The sequence below is a fragment of the Gorilla gorilla genome, chromosome 2 (assembly GCF_029281585.2).
Source record: "Gorilla gorilla gorilla isolate KB3781 chromosome 2, NHGRI_mGorGor1-v2.1_pri, whole genome shotgun sequence".
Lineage (NCBI taxonomy): Eukaryota > Metazoa > Chordata > Mammalia > Primates > Hominidae > Gorilla > Gorilla gorilla.
This window is the reverse complement of record NC_086017.1, coordinates 165,893,207-165,911,610: the sequence shown is the minus strand read 5'-3', so window position 1 is coordinate 165,911,610 and position 18,404 is coordinate 165,893,207. Positions and strand designations below refer to the sequence as shown.

Below are 18,404 nucleotides of genomic sequence, written 5' to 3'. Positions count from 1 at the left end.
GGCCTCAGCCTCAGGCATGTGCCACCAGGCCCGGCTAATTTTGTATTTTTAGTAGAGACAGGGTTTCTCCAACTTGGTCAGGCTGGTCTCAAACTCCTGACCTCAGATGATCCGCCCACCTCGGCCTCCCAAAGTGCTGGGATTACAGGCGTGAGCCACCACACCTGGCCACAAATTCTTTTTTCAAAGTAAAAGACCTTGAGTCACTTTAATCAGATGTTTGCTATTTATTTCCAATTACTATAGAACAAAATCCAATTAAAATGAGTATGATAGATCAACTTTAAGTTTCTTTGGTTGCCATATTATACTTTCTTTACATAATCATGTATCCATTTGTTCACATTGAATGACTTTCCGATCAAAGTCTCAAAAATCTAAAACATAGCCGCAGACTGTGATTTTAAGTCTATCTATAAATTGTTTGGAATGCAGCAGATATCTTCCCACAGAAATGGTGTATAAGACAAATTAACCCCTTAAATGCTCTGATTCAATATACGGTGAGTGTTCAGGGTTTAAAAGAAGGATTAAGTACATGGGCCAGGTAACCAAAAATAAACACAAGAGGTATAAGAGAGCAAGAATTTAAGAAAGTTGGGACACAATTCCAGATTTGGCCAGTAAGGATGACTTCACATAATGAAAGCTACATATCGCACAGGACACGCAGGTTAGAACTGGCTTAGGTTCTGTATTTAGGCGTGTGGTATGGCAGTGTGAAAACCCCACATGTTGTGGACAAAGAACATATTTGCAATCAGTTTTTTGTAAACTAGAGGCCAATATAATATCAGTTAGTGTGTTCAAGGTGACCAGGCTCCTTGGAAAGGAAGTCTGAACAAAGCATTGCTAAAAAAACAAAACAAACAAACAAACAAAAAAACAGCTTGTGAAATTGATGGGGCCCAGAACAAATGCTGGTGTGCCAGTTAGGATTTCTTCATAGTAAACTCAACACCCAAATGTAATGTGGGAGTTAGCCATTTACACCTGAGTACTGTGCCATATCTCTAGAAGATGGAATGGACTTATTGACAATGCACAAAATCCATCATTCACATCTGTCAGGCTTATATCAGTGCATTCATCTTGTTGTCTAGTTTGTGCTGAAACACAAATTTTTCAGAAACCAATTCACAGGCTAAATTACATACTTAATAATTTACCATAAACTTCTGAAATAAAAATAGCATCCCTTAAGTTTAGTTTTTCAGAAGAAAACAAATGAACATTCATTATAGCAAAGACATATTTGAGCTCTTCACAAGTTACTCGTACCTGAGTAATGGAATAGGAACTCTTCACAATGATTTTATAGTGTAATGTAGTTTAATGGTTTTCCATTTTCCATAACATTAAATCTTTTGAGGTATCAATCACTTAATGCTTAATACGACTTTCAAGAGATCGGAATCCTGTTAAAATCCTAATTAATTTCATGCAGACTTAACAGAATTGCTTCCCTTCTTTGGACAAGAATGCTTTATTATTAATTAAAGGCCGCTTTCTCTCAGGTTCTCTTATTAGATAAAAATACTTTATTTTTATAGCCAACTGATTTACTTGGTTTTGTTTTTCTAGTTTTTACGTGTTGCATTGTATACCCCTCAAAAGATATGTTGAAGTCCTAACCCCAAGTACTTCAGAATGTGGCCTTATTTGAAACTAGATCGTTGCATGTATGATCAAGCTAAGATGAGGTCATTAGGATGGGCCCTAATTCAATATAACTAATGTCCTTGTCAAAAGAGGAAATTTGGACACAAACACAAACATGCCCAGAGAGAAAGCAATATGAAGAGACACAGGGAGAGTCTCAGGTGAAGATGGGGGATGGGAGTAATGCAACAAGCCAAGGAACACCAAAGATACCAACAAACACCGGAAGCTAGAAAGAGACTAGAAAAGATTCGCCTCCAGGTTTCAGAGGGAGAACAGTCCTGCCAACACCTTGACTTTGGACTTCTAGCCTCCAGACAGTAGATTATATTTCTGTTATTTTAAGCCACCCAGTTTGTGGTATTTTGTTAAGGCAGCCCTAGAAATCTAATACAATAGTCAACTTGAGATTTTTGTCAACTGAATGTCGCTGTGTACTTTCCTTAGCAAAGGCACTACCTCCACGAATTCCTTTGCTTCTGGAGAGAAATCCAAACACAACATCCAGCTGTGAGCTGTCACCTCCTCTTCCTCTGTCTTTCTGACATTTCCCCCACAGAGCTGCATATAAGCAAGTTATCGGGATCACAAAACAAACAAAATTGAGTTACCTATAACAAACTTAAAATCTTGGAGGATATTTAACTTTCCAGAGGTCCTTAAGAAACACTTTTTGTAAAATACCAAATGGATACACTAAGCAATAATTGTGAAGAGGAAAGATACTTAACCTCAAAAAATAAATGTGCAGTTTCAAAAGTAATGGGATAGAGATGATCAGATAGCACTTTAGCCTTATGTATAATATTTTAATTCTTACACAGATAATATATTCATGTTTTATTATATAGTTAAAAAGTAATTTAAAAACAATGAATGGGACCTTCAGCTTTGTTGATAATTACAACTTGTCACATTTAGATAAGGATTAACCCAGGAGAACATTATGTTAGCAGATTGGTCACATACATTTATCTATTAATTGAAGAAGGCAGAACAATGCAAAATGTTCTCCAAGGACTCCCACTTATCTTTATATATTTAAGAGACGATCAAGCCTATATGTACTATCTTTTTGCCAACTAAGTATGTCAATTTTTAGCTACCAAGTCCTTGTCTCCTTATTTGAGAGATAAGTTGGCTTCATCTATTCTCACCACCAACGTCCATGTTGCTGTTTCTCCATACTGGGCCTGAATAACATTCAAAGAAGTGTTAAGTAGATTAGAATGGAAAGGACCTGTTCCCCATGAAGCAAAACCAGGATTATAAGTAGAAGGTAGCTTCCCAGTACATTTTTATGGAGCAACTACTGCCCACATGTCTCACCTTGCCATGGATGAGGAACCAGACCTTCCTGTCACATTTGATAAGAGTGGCAGCCAGGCTCACAAAAGCTCCACGCACAGCCCCATAATTCCACTGCATCTTGGACTGTGAAAAAAGGTCAATTTTGTCAGAGGAGGGTGTCCTGGCAATCTGTCACTGCAGGCCTAGTCCTGTGGGGTGGTATTAAGAAGAGTAGATTATATGCTTAAACTTATTAAAAGCCATCTACTCTCTCTCTGTTTTCTCTCTCTCTTGCTCTCGCTCTTGATCTCACTCTCTCTCCTTTCTTTTGTACTTGCTCATTTTCTTTTTGGCTATAGGATAAAGTATGAAGTCTCCACATAGCAAACCAAGGAAAGTAAAGAGGGTAAGGGAACCGGGACCAGGACTGGCGCAAATCCCTGATCAACTGGAACAAGTCAAAGGATGAAGATTGTACCTGGCATGAAGGTAAACAATGTGGAGTCCTGGGGTGGCAGGGCATGGAGAAGTGAGAGTGCCAACATATTGAGAACAATTCAAAAAAGCAATTGGCACCCAGTAAGGAGTTAAGGGTTCTAGCAGATGGGCAGAGCCCAAGTAATCTTGGGGCAGCAGCTGCTGGTCATTGCCCAGGTGTCTACACGCAGGGAATTAGAGTTCCAGGCACCAAAATAGAGTTCAGGGACACAGCTCCATGTTCTGGGAAGGAGCACTGCAGTCCAGAAGGGAGAATGATGAGAACACAGGGACCCAGATGAGAAGCTCACTTCTGAAAATAAGCCTTAAAGTGCAGGAAGAGTTGCAATTCTGGGAGCAACACAAGTAATCATTGCCGAGGCACTTGATTCAGAATCTGAATCTAGTCCACAGCTGACGGGACTAATCTGAGATGGCTCCCAGACTCACATGTCGCTGGCTTAAATACTGTGGTTGTGCTAACCCTCCCCAGAATGGAGACAAAAAGGCTGAGATGGTAAGAATACCTCATCCTTGATGGGCTCATGATAGAAACTGGGATAAGATGGAGCTTACAGAAAGATGGCACTAATTGAAGAGTTAGGAAAATAGAAACATGGCCAGTGGTATTAGTTTGGGGAGTGATACAACATTTAGAAGATTTCTACTTAGTATGGATTTTTAAGAATATTGAATAAAGTTTTAATTCTGAATTAGAGTTTTCTCAGGCCAGGCATGGCAATTACACCTGTAATCTCAGTGCTCTGGGAGACTGAAATAGGAGGATCACTTGAGACCAGATGTTCTAGATCAGCCTAGGCACTACAGCGAGACCCCCATCTTTAAAAAAATTTAAAAATTTAACTCGGCACAGTGGCATGCACCTGTAGTCTCAGATACTCAAGAGGTTGAGGCTAGAGGATTGCTTGTGCCCCCGAGTTGGAGGCTGCAGTGAGCTATGATCACACAACTGCACTCTAGCCTGGGTAACAGATCCTTCCTTGTCCCTAAATTTTTTTTTTAAGTTTACTCATATTGCGGCATTCATCAAACACTCCAATATGCACCATCTTGTGCATTATAAAGTGTAATGATGGGGTTTCACCAGATTCATTCTTCCTGGTTTCTAGTTCTCAATTTACAGTATGTTATCAGCTATATTTTCAATTTTAGTCTCTTAGAGACTTATTCTTTCAAAACTCTGATACTTGGCAGTATATTTGGCCTTTTATCTGAGCTGCTAGAGTAATATTAAAATGACTGTCTCCAGTATCAACAACATCATCACCATTCTAGACTCAGCCTCTACATTACTCTGAAAGTTGGAACTCTTTAAACAAGGATGAACTTTTGTGTTTCAGTTCTTTTAAAAGGGATTTTGGCCAAATAAAATATGAGTTAAAATGAAAATATAAATAACATCTGCTTTTCTTGAATTACTTTCGTACCAAAAATTGTACTAGTCAATTTTTCTTTCAATTACCCATATAACTTTCTTAGACAAACATGATAGACTTTACTTACGAAAACCTTTGTATCCCTATGGTATTAGAAACTACAGTTGTCTATGGCTGCCTCTCTTCTTCCCAGCCATGTTCAGTTGATCACCAAGAAATTCCTACAACTTCCCCTTCTTTCTATTAACACAACAGTGTCTAACTTAGGATCTCACTATTACCCACCTGAACTTGTCTCTCCGGACTAGATTTCCTGCTTCCAGGTCTCACACTTTCAATCCACACATATACTCTGTTTACTTTTCTAAAATACATATGCACCAATGTTTATTTTCTGTTTTAAATATTTAATAGCTTCTGATTGCCCATATGAGCAAAAACATATTCCTCAATGCAGCTCAAAATATATCACCTTATAATCCAGCCCTAACCAACTTATTTTTCTTGATATTCCTTAATCTGACCTCTTCCGGTCATATCAAAATATTTGCTGTACCTAAAAATTGGTATGCCATGAGTTTGTTCAGATTAGCTTCTCTCTCTAAGTGCCCTTTATTTTTCTTTTATTACACAGAATAAGGAAGGTCCAGATTAAATGACACCTCCTCTGGAAATCCCGCCATGTCCTCCCCTTCTCTCTTCCTCCCATGCCAAACTCCATTCATTCTTCGTGTTTGCATGGCTCCTTGTACAGATAGATCTTTCTTTTGGCATTTATCATCTTTCTTTTGGCATGTTACTTTTCATACATTCTTTTCTTCCACTAGACCAGCCTCTGAAGATTATGCAAAGTGCCATATTAATATTTAAAGATTTAGTATTTAGAAGGTACTTACTACCTGCTAGGTACTCAACATTAAATAAATAAATTGATGAACTAATTAAATGAATAAATTAATTAACATTAAAACTTATTGCCATGGTGCCATGATTATGATAGCACTGGCCCTTTACCTTTTCCTCATTCATATCTAAATAGAATTGAGGAGCATTTTTATAATCACAGAGTTTAGGAGTTTTCATAGTCTTTTATTAAGATCAGCTGTCTTTAGAGCATCCCAAAAGCTACCCTCAGATGTAGGTAGACACATGCTTACAGTTATTCTGTAGAAGGTTAAAACAAAGTCAAACAGATTATAATAGGACTTCACTAAAGAGTGCGAGAGTATCTCTGGAATTGTTTATAACTTTTTATTGCATTGTGTCAATTTTTCATGTTGCTTGCCATTAAATAACCTTGAATTGATATGACCATGGTAACCAGTACTGTGTAAAAATCTAAGAAAATGTTTCTGATTCTTTCTTTGAATTTCAGGACGCACTTCTCTATTTTGCTAAGTGCCTAAATTTCTACATTTTTCTATTTTGAAACTCTTTCTTAAAGGGGACTTTCCAATGTGGAAATTATTTCTTATAAAACAGAAAAATTACATAGAGGTTCACATTTGCACTGGATAATCTATAAATGTAAATCACTTACAAGTTTCAATGTCTTATTTGTTTAAAAAATCTCTCTGATTTTCAATAGTTTTAGTCAACTTATCCCATTTAATTGAGGTATTATGTAGAAACAAAACATGAAGGGACCCTGATTTTAAAAGCACACATGCAGATGCAACACGCACGCACAGCATGGTCTCATAATTTATTACAAGAGCATGTAATTTAAAGTATACTAGCCAATACTTAAGAAGCAAATAAGTTCTGCATTGCAGAGTTATTTGGTCAGACCAAAGCAAGGGAAATTATAAGTCTATTATAAAGAAAACATGAAAATTAAATATTCGGAAATCTCTGGTCCTATCTGAAAACAAAACAGCCTACTGATAAGAAATGAGCCTACTAAAAATAGTGCATTGCAGGTAGAGTTAGTTAAATGTACTGCTTTTACTGATTTTTTAAAGAAACTGTTCCTATGGAAGGGAGGTATTAGATTTGTGGTATTCTCTTCGGGTCACTTGGGAAAGCTAGGGATGCTAGGTACATTTGTAAAGACTGCCAATTTTTCAAGACTAAGTGGAATTTTCACTTGTCTCATATCTGAAAACAATTTATGTCCTGTTTTTAAGATAGAAATAATCACATGGAATTTTTTCTTTGATTTGGAGATTTAACTTTCTTTTTATTTTATTTTATTTTATTATTTTTGAAATGGAATCTCGCTCTGCTGCCTGGGCTGGAGTGCAGTGGTGCAATCTCAGCTCACTGCAACCTCTGCCTCCTGGATTCAAGTGATTCTCTCGCCTCAGCCTTCCAAGTAGCTGGGATTACAGGCATGCACCACCATGCCCAGCTAATTTTTCTATTTTTAGTAGAGACGGGGTTTCACCATGTTGGCCAGGCTGGTCTTGAATTCCTGACCTCAAATGATCCGCCCACCTTGGCCTCCCAAAGTGCTGGGATTACAGGCATGAGCCACCGTGCCTGGCTGGAAATTTAACTTTAAAATGCCATCAAATAGAGGTCCTCTCATGAAAGAAGAGCTTGGTTGATGATGAGAAAAGTTGATATAATATCTACATTCCTAGGATAATTTATAGTCTATGAAGAATATGTCATCGGCACTTTGCTTTTCTCAAGAAAGGATGCTATGTAAAATGTCAGTCATTGTTAACATGATCAAAACATCCTTTGAGTAATGTTAAATAAAGCTATACCATTTCACAGATGGATAAACCAGTCTCAGGGTACTAAATTAAGTAGTAAATTGACAACTTCATTAGTCAAATTTGCAGTGGAATGCCAGTTTGCAGTCAGAGTGCTCATTCATTCAGATTGTCTTCTATCTTTCCTTTTTTCTCTCTTTCCTTCCTCCTCCTTCCTTCTTTTCTTTTTTCCTTTCCTTTCTTCCTCTCTCCCTCTCTCTTTATTTCTGAATAAACCTAGAGTATAAATATGCAGTAGACAAACAAGCTCCTTTTTTTTTTTTTTTTTTTGAGACGGAGTCTCACTCTGTCGCCCAGGCTGTAGTGCAGTGGCGCAATCTCGGCTCACTGCACGCTCCACCTCCCGGGTTCATGCCATTCTCCTGCCTCAGCCTCCCGAGTAGCTGGGAGTACAGGCACCCGCCACCACGCCTGGCTAATTTTTTGTATGTTTAGTAGAGACGGGGTTTCACGGTGTTAGCCAGGATAGTCTTGATCTCCCGACCTCGTGATCCAGCCGCCTCAGCCTCCCAAAGTGCTGGGATTACAGGCATGAGCCACTGTGCTTGGCCCACAAACAAGTTCTCTTAACAGCTGGGCTGTCCTCTCCCTTTGAAGGCACCCATGTGAAGGTGAGAAGGATCTTAGCCCCTCCTGCCCCTTCTCCTAGACCTACTGGCCCCTGTCAACCTTCAGAGTACAGCTGAAGCCTTCACTAGCCACCTTGGAGTTGGGAAATGTGATAAATTATTTTCCTTGGTGCAGTGAGAGCAGCATTGCTTATTTAATGGAGTGGACACAGGTGGAGAAAGCTGACATTTCCCCAAATACACCAAATTACCACATACAATATGCTGCAACTTGACTCTAAAAGCAAAGAAAATGTGATTGAACAATTTATGGGTTTGATGTACAAAGATCATTTCCTGCAATATGAGCAGTTTTGTGCTTTAAAAAGTGGGTGGAACGGGGTGAAAGAGGGTGGCTGTCCTTGATATCACAAGCCAGTGTATTATCAATTTTTCTATTTTATTCATATTAAGTACCAGTTTTTCATTTCCTGTTTTAACGTAGTCAGGTGTCATATATGTTGTTTGAGAAAACTCACTTTCCTTCATCTGACTTTCATATGGAGCAGAGTAGACACTGCAGATTTCTAGCAGTGAAGAATCTGAAGCAAAAAAGTCATCCTATTATCTGAAAATGTCTTTTTCAAAGTTGTATTTTGTCACAAACAAGATAAATTTCCAGTTACATAAAGCAATACTGAGGACTAAACTAGAAACAGCCTAACAACTCCCTTGGCCTGTGTTCATCATTGAACATTCGATGTGACTGCACAGTGATCACATTATGCCAGCACGGTTTTGGCATCAGCAATGTGTCCATTATGTGTTCTAGAACATAGTCTCTACAAAAGTCCATGCAAAAGGCACATTCCAATACCAACTGGGTCAGCTGCCAATACTAATTGGGTCGTTGCCAATTCCTTGTAATCCTATCTCTCTAATATCAATTGTGTCTTTCCTCTCTTCCTCTTTGCAACTACCCCTCCCAAGCTCCACATCCTCATTTCTGATCCTCTAGGCCTTCACCAGACAGAGTGGTGAAATACAAGTGGTTAAATACAAAGGGAGCCTGGTTTAACAGCAAAAGATGCAGGTCTGACTTCTGACTCCACTTCACCATAGTTGTGTGATCTTGAGCAAGTAATTATTTGAGGAATTAAAGCCACTGATACAATTTAAACTTAAATTGTATGAGTGGCTTTAATTCGTGTTCTCTATTTAATCTTCACATCAGTCCCACAAGGTAGCTTTTTTTCAGGTTGGAGAGTCACTAATGTTCTTAGAAATTCCACGATTTCACCAAGCTAGTTAGCTAGGCAAAGCAAGGATCCAAACATACTTTTGTAAGACTTTCAAATTTGCTGTTTCTAACATAGCACAAAGCTTCATACATTGTCAAATTACTTCTCAATTTTTAACCTTAATATCCTCCTGTACAAAACTGTGCTGATCCTCAATTTCCCATGCAATGAGAATGTTTTAAGTGTAACATAGTAAATGAGATAATACAAAAGCAGCAAGCATAAATATTCCATAAAAAATACCAAAGATGCCATTCCTTTCTTCACTTCTCCTAAAGTTCTCTTTTTCTCCATTGCTTATTCAATCATTTTTAAACAACATGACTAGATTAATTATCAATCTTTTCCCACCAATGTTTTCATCAAAGGTCTTCAATGGCTTTCCACTGACAAGAGTTATGTTCAAGCTCCTTCCTCTAACATTCAAGACCCCAACAATGTGGTGACCATTACTGCCTGCTTTCTTCTCAAAAAAAATGACAGGTTATCTTTACCTTTGTTTACACTACTCTGGTGCTTTCAGTGCCCTTCACCTGACTCCACATACCCACGTCATGGTTCCATCTCTCCTCACTGAGTCTTCCAGCATTTCCTTATCAGTGAAGTTTTCTATAATTTCTCCCCACTCTGAATTTCCCTGCGATTTGGGTAGCTCTTTCTTCTGGCTCTTATATCTTTCACTTTGTGTCTTACTTTCATTAGATGTGCTACATCTGGTGCAATGGTGGAAGTTCTTTGAAGGCTATATCTGTTGAGGATTTCTTTAAAATAAGTTTTATAGTGTTTTTAAATAAGAAAGAGTGAATGGTCAAAAGAATCTCAACTCATTTGAATTTCTGCACAATAGTACTTACCCCCTAATGTGCTCAAGTTAAAATGTAGTGAAATGCTTTCCCATGTTTTACAAAACACATTACATAGATATAAACTACATAAACATATTACAAAATAAGTGGCTAACAGATACTTTGGCTATGATGTGATACAAAAATTGGAAAGTTCAACTGTGGTACAGCATGCTGAAGAATGTTCATAAGGACCCATTTTCTTATCAATTACCTGGTTGCAGACATCGTATCCTTTGATTTGTTACTGCTCTATATGACACAGATGTCTTTTGTATAGTCAAAAACACTACTGATTTATGCTCAAAAAGGAAAAGAAATCTAAAACTGTAATCTGTGCATTTGAGAAAACCCTAGAAATAAAGCCAGTCTCAAACCTGGGAAATTTTCAGGAAAGTTTTTACAATGTTCTCTCTGGGTGGCACTAAGTGCAGCAGACATTAGAGATTTAATCAACTGACAAAGCATCTTAGCTGTACATTAAAGGAAGGAGAGGAAAGAAACTCACTTATTATGCTTTTTAATGCACTGACCTTCCTAGACAATTATTGTATGGCTCTGAAAGACTTCTGGGTATTCTGTAAGAAAATGGAGTACCATTAAATTCCAGTCTCTTGAGGTTAGAGCTGGGTCTTAATTGCTATGTTTTTCAAAAGTTGCTAATGGAGATTTTCTTGCCTTTTGACAAAACTTAAAATCAATTCCCCCAAGTCATGGTCCATTCATATATGGAATTATATGCTATTTGCTGATAGTGCATTTCACAGTTGTTGGAATGACACAAGACAAGCATGAGAAAGGGAAAATCTGCAAGCAAGCTATAAGAAACTTTTTATCTGAGGACAGGCAAAAAAATGACTAGAACACTAGGCCCACTGGATGGATACTTAGCAAATGGCAAACTAGGCAGTTTACCATATTCTAGAGTAGTAAGAACAAGGGGAGATACTGGGTTTTTGGAAAGTCCTACAAATAAACAACGGAGAGTCGTAAAACTGAGGCACTCATTCCTTTACCAGTGGTACAGAGGGAAAACAGATACCATTCCAAAAGGTTTATGTGGATTCACAGATGAAAGTATTGAAATTGGTTGCTAAAAGAAGAATGTTCAGAACACAACTGGAATGTTGAGTGTGGTACCTACATTTAAAATGTTAATGAATGTTTAATAATGTCAAGCATGATTGCTTACCATATTAGCTCAACTCATCTTTACAATAAATTTTGGAAGTAAACATTATCTTCATTGTACAGAGGAAGAAACAGAGGAGGCATAGAGAGGTTACTGCCTCTGTCATGGCAATGTCTCTAGTAGTCAGGCAGCCTTTCTTGATCCTCGCAAGACTGCACTTTCATGGAAAATGGCTAGACAGACCATGGGTCTGAAGCTGCAAGCAAACCTCACTTATCCATAGATACCATGCTGTCTTTTAAGAGTGGAAAAATTAAGTCCAACTTTATTTGAAAATTGGTTGTAAGGCCAGTTTTTTCTATACTTTGCAAATTTTCTACAACAGAAGATACATTTTAAATCTGTGGGATTATAGGAGCTATTTCTATGTATAAAAAATAAAACTTTAAAAGAATAAAAAAGATAAAAATTCAAATATCTGGATAAAAGCAAAATATCTGGTTTTAATATGTAACATCAGTCACCTTAAAATCACACCATTAAAGTAGATAATGCTTGGACATTTTGGCATTGAAAATGTGAAGCACTTTTTAAACATGCACATACACACACACACACACACACACACACACACACAATTGCATTAAAATAAAGTTTTACCTCCCACCTCTTATACAAAATTGATACATGAAAATTCTATTTCCAAAAGAAATGAATAAGAGGAAGATACTAGAAATCATGTCTCTTTACTCCTAATCCGCTATACCACTTATGAAGCATTATCATCAAAAAGCATTTATAAAGTGTTATTATTGTCTGAAACAGTGTGTGAAGAGAAGTGCATAGGGAGCAACAAATGGTTGAGATACATTTATTCTGAGGATATAGACATTCAATGAGTCAGGAAGGTATGGAGGAATGCATAGATCCTCCCCCAGACCCTTGTGAATCGAAGACAACACAGAGAGAAAATGAAGTCTTGTGGGAGAGACTAAGCCTTCAATGACTCTTACACTGGGCTCTTTTCTTACTTTCTGTTGCTTCTCCAAAACTTATTTGGGGAATCAAGGAGAAAGTTGAATTTTTCACTTCTCAATAAATTTTTTATTTCAACTTCCTTATAAGGATTTCTCAAATCGAGTCAGATATGTCACCTAATTGGAAGGTTAAGTTGGTAAAAGCAGAAGCTATTCTAACTTTAGAGGTTTGGGATACAAAACATTATAAAGCCATGTCATATCTCATGATTAGCTCTAAGGAATACATTTTCTAATGGATAATATTTGCTTAGCCTCATTCATATAGAAACAACTTTCACAATCTCCTTTTACTTCCATTTTATTCCATCACAATAACAAAATCCACTTTTAATAGTTGCAGGGGCATTGTGAGGGAAGATAGAAAGAGGGAACCTAAAGATTCAACATTTTCCTAAAGTTCAGTAGTGTTTTTTCTCAAGTCTCTCTACAGAACTTGTGGTCCTTTAACATTATCAATGCACAAGTGACCTCTTTCTCTGTCTCCATTTCTCTCTGTCTTTTAAGAGACAGAATTTTTCACTAGGCCCAGGCTGGCCTCAAACCCCTGGACTCATGGAGTCCTCTCCCCTCAGCCTCCCAAGTAGCTCAAACTACAGGCACAGGCCATCAGGCCTGGCTTATGTGAACGCTTTCTTTCACATCAAGGTGCAACTGAGTTCTTGCTGAGGAACACCAGGATAGGTGCCTGCACTCCTCTGCACGTGACCTACATTCATAGATAGGGATACACCAAGGTTATAGAGATCATGCAGGGTAAATACAGGGAATGTCAGAGTAAATACAGAGAATTCCAGCTGTGATTATCTGAACATACCTCAGCCACAAAAAACCTTCAGAGAATACAAGATATTATAGATGATGTTGTCTATTACATATGAAGTGTCTATGGTGAACAGAACACAAGATGAATTCAAACCCAAACTTTGAGGTCAGTTTAATATGCCCTCTGCAATAACCATTGATAAAAAGATACAGGGTGTCACAGAGCCTGGGCAGCATTCTTGAAGAGAACAAAAAGGAGAGGAATGCGGTCTGAACAGGTTTGAAATATCAACGCATGATTACCCCGATTTTGTTGAGTTAACTTCCTCATTTTCTTGTGTCCATTTGCCCCTTTTAAACCCACCTAACGTGATCATCTCTTTAAGAGGATGACAATAAGATTATCTTCAAACCAATCAGCAGAATCTAGACTGGTTTTTTTTTCTGTTTCATTATATAAGGCCAATATATAGAATCACGATTATATTGTACACTTCCCTCTGATAAGCCATTATTTGCTGATCTATTTTGATTACAGAGTAGTAGCCACATTTGCTGCTTCTATTCCAAACAATTGGTGCTGGCTTTGTAACACAATACTGCGCTATGGTCATCCAGAATATACACTCATTATTAATCAAGGATGGTCATACACCTGGACGACTCTATTCCAAAGCATAAATAATCTATCAAGGTTTGCCAAGGGATTATATTGCTTTCTGCAATGTTGGAATTATTTAAGATTTAGAAGTATGCAATTTCCTTCATTTTAATAAAGATCATTTATTCTCCCTCATGAGCCACCATTTTATAAGTAACCTTCCTTTGAGGTTAAAAATGGATCTAATACAGCTTATCTGTACCAAGTATTATGTGCAATTTATGTCTCTGAGTGATTGAAAAATGGAAAAGAACCTCATCTGTAGGCAGACTGATCAAGAGCTAGTGTAGGGCATATGCTTACATGTTCTACTGAAATGACTGAAGGGCAGAGACGAGATGTTGTTCATTATTATAATTATCTTTCTGTCATAGAAGGAGGCTTTAATGTGAGTTAAAGTAAAACATTTTTCCTTGTAAAGTAAATTACGGTCTTAAGGGACTGTAGTTTGGGAATGGCAGGTTGAATTTACATTGTAGGTGCAGACGTGGTTTCTAAAAACCGCAAGTTGCTTTCTGGGCAAACTTTCCTCTCTCCAGGCAGTTGCTGTGTGATGTTCACTTCAAGAAAGTCTTTTCAGGTAACAGTTTACAGACAAATAATAATGAGGGATTCTGAGCTTCCATAGCCATTCTAAAATCACATATTCGTCAGAGGAAGAAACTCTAATAAAATGTTCTTACAGTGAGAAGACAAGTGAAAATAATATGATAAAACGTTTTTGTCTTACTTTGTTTAAGATAAAATAGAAGCTGAAGAAAACCAACTACTTTTCAGCCATTTGTGAAAACAGCATTTGAAGTGAAGCTTCTGCTCTACAAATCCCTTAGGAAAGTGCTAGTTTTGTTTTATTTTATTAAATTCTCCATATGTTTTCTCATAAAAAGTTATTTTCAAAGAAATAATTTGTACTTTCAAATCGCCTGAGCTGGGAAGGAAGATCAGGAGAATATCGATAATGGGAATAGTAAGGATAATAATAATATATATGATGTATATATATAATTTTACAAAAAGCAACTTTCTTGTCTTAAAGTTAACTAATATATATGTAATATATAGTAGCCACATGATTAATGTTAGCATTTTTTATGAGCTTATCATTAGGCAAATTGAAGAAGTCAGTCAATTGTGAAGTAAAAAAATCTCTGTTGAATAGTAATATATGTTTTAAAATATATGAAGCAATTATTAAAGCCCAATTACAAAACCTCTTTTAAAATAGTTGTATTACTTATTAGAATTGCATGCTCTGCTAGTATTTTGAGAAACTCTATTCAAGAGACTTAATGCCAACCCCCCTTCAATCCCACCAGTGCCAAGATAACGTTTGCATTTGCTAAAAATAAAAATAGCACTTTCTCCCTTCTCTCACTAAAATAAAAGGAGGCTCATTAGAATAATTGAAACAGAATGCAATTATAACTACACCATATATTTGCTGATATATTAGGTGTGCAGATATTTAATTTTGTTTCCCTATATAGGGACTTGGTTTCTGTTTTGAATTTCCATCTAATCTAGTCACTTGTAAGTAGACTATTCAAAGTATTTTCTCATCATTTAAGTTTGAAACTCAGTTATAGGGATTTCTTCCCGAAGCTGATTCTCAACTGGATTCAGTGGTGGGAAATGAGTGGGGAGTCCCGCCCACTTCTCAGTCTTGAATTTCCTCTCTCAGCAATCCACAAGGAGGCAGCACCCACCACCTGGCTGCCAGCTCACCATCCATGCCACCCGATCGGCCACATCATGGAACCCTTTCCATCTTTCAGTAATCAATGCCGTATCCAAATAGCCTCACAAGGAAAGTGTTATGCTGTTTAACTGGCCAGGTGGGGGTGGGCCAGGTGGACTCTCTGAGGCTAACTTGGACCCACGCCTAAGACCCTATGCAGCATGGCCTTATTCTACCACTGAGGAAAAGGAAACACTCCTTGAGATTTGCTCTTTCAAGGCAAACAAGACAGTAGCAGGGCACTTGCCTGCTTTACTCTCAGATCCACACATTATTTTACTATTCTTTATGTTAGACCTGAGGAAGAGGATGGCACAGCCCCCATCCTCTACCCCAATATGCATATATGTGCCAGCATCAAACTGTTAACTTAAATTTTCTTCTAATCCCATCTCAGAGGACTTTTATGTATTTGAAGAACAAAGAAAAAATTGGTTCTGCTGGATTCCACCTCCCCTCAATCTTTTCTGGACTATTAATTTTTATTTTATTAGCTTCTTTTAAAATCATTAATTTTTCCTTTCATTTCCGATTTTGCACTCCTTGAAGTGATAAAAAGCTCCCATCCATGGGATCTGATGAGGAGGATTACAGGGTGAAAATGAAGAGAGAAAACAGAATACTGGCCTGTATCTTACTGTATTTTTGTACCACAGCTGCCTGCTGTATGCCAGCTACTTGTTAACTGTACCTGCCTTCTTTTTTTTTCAGCTATTTAACCGAATCTGTGCTCCCCAAAGACAGGCAGATAAGGAATCAGGGACCAAGTCACTGGTAGCTAAGAACACACTGAACTTAATTCCCTAAATGGATAAAGCTATCTGAAAACCCTTTTGTAACAAGTCCCATTTAACCTACAAACCTGAGGGCTTTCACCCCGAATAGCCGCAGCCCCGACTCTCCCTTGGGTTGGCCAAGGCATGTGTGGTTCCAAATGCTGGCAAGTGTTGAAGCGGAGAAAATAGCTACTGGCTGGAAGGCTGGACTTCAAGTCCTGGAGAAGGCTTAGATGCACTGCATTTATTCACATCTTTGGAAAGGACATGAGCAGGTAGGACTTTATCCAGCTAGGTAGACAGAAAACAAAATCAGATGCGATGACTTTGTCTTCATCTTCAGGGCGTGACTTTATTCCATTTCACAGGTCAGTAGTTGCCCTTATGATAAACAAATAAACAAACAGGAAAAAGAAGGCTCAGAATGAGTCTCAGTGCCTTGATAGCCGCTCTGTGTTGACACACACACCCTTCAATCACATTTAAACTGACAAACTGAAACAGAAACAACATGTTTCCACCTACCTAATGTAACTGTCCCTTGTATAAGATACATTCATTGTTTTCCAAAGAAGGGGAGATCCCAAAACCTATAAGTCACTGTTTTTATCTTGAAATAATGCTCATTGATCTTCCAGTAAAATTACAATCCCCTTTTGACATTTTGCTACTTAAAGTGGATGAGGCTGATATTATTAAAGGTTGATTATAAGAGTCACATGTACCAATACACCTTATATTAAATATTAGGGAAAGAGAGATGGAAAGATTCATCAATATGTACAAATATCATCATAATAAAGCAAGGAAAATATATGCATAGTTACTCTAACCCTCATTTTTGCATTTGGGTATAAGATTGCACTTGCTAATTGTAACTTGTCTATTATTAACTTCATGTTATTTTTTTCCCTTTGCCAGTCCCACAGATAAACATGCGCTTTATGATCCAAACCATCATCCCTCGTTTATTAATTTGTTTGATTATTTTGATAGCTGTAGGGGTAGAAGTAGTTTTTGGATACATTAATGAATTGTATGAAGTACCTTATTGTGGTTTTAATTTGCATTTCCCTGATGGTTAGCGATGTTGAGCATTTTTCCTATGTTTTTTGGCCATTTGTATATCTTCTTTTGAGAAATGCCTATTCGTATCATTTGCCCACTTTTTGATGGGATTGTTTTTATCGTGCTGATTTGCTTGAGTTATTTACAGATTCTGAATATTAGCCCTTTGTCACATGCATAGTCTATGAATATTTTTCCCCATTCTGTGGGTTTTCTGATTATTATTGTTATTTATTTTTTTGCTATGCATAAGTGTTTTAATTAGTTCTATTTATTTATTTATTTTTGTTTTTGTTGCATTTGCTTTGAGTTTCTTGATCACGAAGTCTTTGCCAATGTCTAGAAGGGTTTTTCCTGGGATTTATTCTAGGGTTTTTATGGTCCAGGTTTTAGATTTAAGTTTTTCATCTATCCTGAGCTGATTTTTGTATATGGTGAGAGACAGGGATTGAGATTTATTCTTCTGCATGTGGCTATCCAGTTTTCCCAGTACCATTTATTGAATAGGGTGTCCTTTCCCCAGTTTATGTTTTTGTATGCTTTGTCAAAGGTCAGTTGGCTGGAAGTGTTTGGCTTTACTTCTAGGTTCTCTATTCTGTTTCATTGGTCTATGTATCTGCTTTTATACCCCTACCATGCAGTTTTGGTTACTATAGCCTTGTCATATAATTTGAAGTCAGATGATGGGATGCCTTCAGATTTGTTCTTTGTGTTTAGGATTGCCTTGGCTATTCTGACTCCCTTTTGGTTCCATATGAATTTTAGAATTTTTTTCTAATTCTATGAAAAATGTCATTGATATTTTGATAGGAATTGAATTGAATCTGTAGATCAATTTAAGCAGTATGGTCATTTTCATGATATTGATTCTTCCAATCCATGAGCATAGGATATATTTCCATTTGTTTATGTCATCTATAATTTATTTCAGCATTGTTTTGTAGTTCTCCTTGTAGAGTCTTTCACTTTCTTAGTTATGTA

General features: G+C 37.3%; 1 long non-coding RNA gene across 1 annotated transcript in view; it reads left to right on the top strand.

Annotated features, from left to right (window-relative positions):
- The window catches only part of LOC129532357 (uncharacterized), a 44,333-nt gene that overhangs the window by 5,490 nt on the left and 20,439 nt on the right, over positions 1-18,404 (top strand). The window contains exon 3 of the long non-coding RNA XR_008678058.1: positions 3,312-3,441. This is a non-coding gene — a long non-coding RNA (uncharacterized lncRNA). The remainder of the gene's footprint in view (positions 1-3,311; positions 3,442-18,404) is intronic.